Genomic DNA, 2,876 nt, shown 5'->3' with positions numbered 1-2,876 from the left:
TGGTGGCGCATGCCTGTAGTCCCAGCTACTCGGGAGGCTGAGGCAGGAAGATTGCTTGAGCCCAGGAGTTTGAGGTTGCTGTGAGCTAGGCTGACGCCACGGCACTCTAGACCGGGCAACAGAGTGAGACTCTGTCTCAAAAAAAAAAAAAAAAAGACAATCGATACTCTTTCCTCAATAGTCTGTGGCAAATAGTGCCCCCTGAAGCACAGCAGGACATGGAACTCAGGTGGTAAAGTCCACTGATACACAGCAAGCCAGTGATCTAAATGTGCCCCCCCTCCCACAATTATAAGAGAAAATTTTTTTAATTGTCAGAGAATTCACACACCCATGAAATACATCCACAGTCCCCAGGAATGAACTCTACTGTGCAGGATGAGCATTTTAAACGCTTTCAAGTCCACAAAACATCGTTGGATATCAATCAAAGGTAGGCTTGTTCCTTATTCAACCACCATTTCTAGGTGTCTGCTGTGGGCCAAGCCTGTGAAGATGCCCAGAGTTGGGTGAGACAGGACCCCAGACAAACTGGCTGTGGAAGTAACACAGGGACAGGTGGGCCAGGGCAGGAGAAATGTGGGCTGCGTGGTACCTGACAGCACAGGGGAGCAGCCTGCTCTGAGGCCCTAGAGGTCTGTCTTCACACTGAGCCCACACAGCCAACCCGACCCTGACCAACCCCCACCCCATCTTGCTCTCGGTCCAACACCCAGAAGCTGCTGAGGAGGAAAAAGAACAGAGTAAAAAGTCACCACTGAAGGGGAAATATGGGCCACTACACTGTGATGGGCTCCTCCTTCAGCGGGGCCCACAGTCAACCTCGCCTGCAACCCAGATGCCATGGCAGCTTGCTGTGCTCGCCTCTCACAGAGACCATTTGAGATCTTCCCCACCTCCTGTTCCTTCCCAGTCGCACTGAATCCACTCTCCCTCTCAAAAACAATTTTATAAAATAAAAGTTTATAAAGAAGAGTTCTGACAGCAAAGAGACCCCAAGGATCAGCTAGCTATTAAAGCACTACTACAGAAACCGGCACTGGAGTTGGGGCGCTGCCTTCAAGGGGTCATTGACTTAGTGGTTGGCGGCAAGAGGCAAGCAGGTGGACACCCACACCATACAAAAGCAAAGTACTCCAGGAATAGCCTGGAAGCAGTCCCACATTAGAAAACAGAACAGCAGTGAATGCTGGTTGTTACTGGCTTTGTGTAGCAAGGTAAAGAGAATAGCTCAGAAAAAAATTAGCTGTTTACATGCAGAAATCAAAGGGAAGAGAAGACCCCAGGGGCTTAAAATGGTTGCAAAAGCCACTTCCTTCTAGAACCCAAATGGATTTGAAAGCCTTTTTTTTTTTTTTTAATTATTTTTCTTTCTTTACTCAACACTATACTAACAAGGCAAAAAAAAACCTTTTTGGAATAAGGACCCACTGGGACTTATGCTAGGTTGAAGATTAGATTATGGGTGTGGTCCTCCCAACCAAGCATTAGGGCCTCAAGGCTGCCTCTGTCCAGATGAGGCGTGGAATCAAGGGAAGGGGAGCCAGGCTTGAGAATTTTATCAGGGAAAGAATATCAGGTGAGTTATCTGCACATGGAATTGTCTAGAACTAAACACAAGAAAAGCCCACTAGCTTTTCGGGAAACTGCATCACCAAAGAAATTCTAAGCCCAGTCTAAAAAAGCTGAAAACACCCTTTGGGTTCCCACAGCTTGGTGACCAAGTGTGTCCAGGCAAGGGTGGCAGATACCCTACCACCTACTGCAGGTGTGGCCAGAGAAGACCAGGAGGAATGTTCCAGAGAGCATAGGCCAGAAGATGGTGCAGAAGGGTGTGCCCCCTGAAGGCAAATGAAGATCAATTTCTCTCTCTGCCAGTTGGCCCCAAACCCACAGGGGAGAAGCCAGCAAGTCAGTGAGCCCACACTGTGAAGCTGTCCGTGCTGGCAGCCACTCACCACTGGCTGGTCGAGGCCACCATGCCTCTCCTCCTTCTCCACAGTCCTGCGGCAGTCTGGGCACACCCACAGCGGCAGGTGCAGCACGCTGTTGCCCTTGGGAGCCGTGGAAAGGGCCAGTTTGCTCGCAGTCTTAATTCCACTCTCTAAGAATGAAGAATCTTTCCGTTCACTTCTGCATAGAAGACAGTAATCCCCAGCGGGGTAGGGTGGTGTCCTATGATTCATGCCAAAACTAAAAGGAGTCTGGAATAGAAAAAAAAAATTCTGTTTTCAAAACCAGATCCACAAAGCCAGGATTCTTAAAATATATATATAGTTCTAAATTTAAAATGCATTCTATGTTTATATAGAGAAACATAATATAGGAAACTTGTTGAATAAAACTGAACCTTTTGTTCTAGAAACTTATAATACCTCAAATAAAATAGTAATACCATCAAAAAAATCTTAGTAGGAGTTAGAAAACTGTCCAAATAACCCCTTCACCTTGACTTCTGTATTACATCCCCTCAGGTGTTGGAAATGGTCAATTTTCAGACTATAAGAAAGCACGATCAACAAAGTTTTAAGTCACTATTCTAGAGGCATCTCCACCCAGGGCTCAAGCCAGAGGCAGCAATTCTGGCTTAAGTGTGTCTGCTGATCCAAACCATCTATGAGGTGGGCTGTCCAAATTCTAGGTTCAAGATAAACAGGAGCCTCCTGGCAGGCTATACCCAAGACCCTGGTCCCCTCCGAGCTCAGCAATGATAATGATGAATTCATCTCCAGCTACCTCATTTCAACATAACTGTGGGTTGAAGGTGAGGACAGGGGCCTTGGAGGTAGATTGAAGAGGCAAGATTACACCTTAGAACCTCTCTGAAAAACTACCACCTACCCTATCAGGAAAGTAAAATTAGCCTTAAAAACACA

General features: G+C 46.8%; 1 protein-coding gene across 4 annotated transcripts in view; it reads right to left on the bottom strand.

The window, feature by feature from the left end:
• FAM193A (family with sequence similarity 193, member A) overlaps positions 1-2,053 on the bottom strand; it is a 100,221-nt gene extending 98,168 nt beyond the window's left edge. For 3 of the 4 annotated variants that reach the window (XM_012650651.1, XM_012650654.1, XM_012650653.1), the window contains exon 1: positions 1,959-2,053. The gene's annotated coding sequence lies outside the window, so the exon portion shown is untranslated. The remainder of the gene's footprint in view (positions 1-1,958) is intronic. The other variant, XM_012650650.1, reaches the window with a different exon arrangement.
• Positions 2,054-2,876: the final 823 nt, after the last annotated feature.

The sequence above is a fragment of the Propithecus coquereli genome, unplaced genomic scaffold (assembly GCF_000956105.1).
Source record: "Propithecus coquereli isolate 6110/MARCELLA unplaced genomic scaffold, Pcoq_1.0 Scaffold337, whole genome shotgun sequence".
Lineage (NCBI taxonomy): Eukaryota > Metazoa > Chordata > Mammalia > Primates > Indriidae > Propithecus > Propithecus coquereli.
This window is presented reverse-complemented; position numbering and strand designations above follow the sequence as displayed.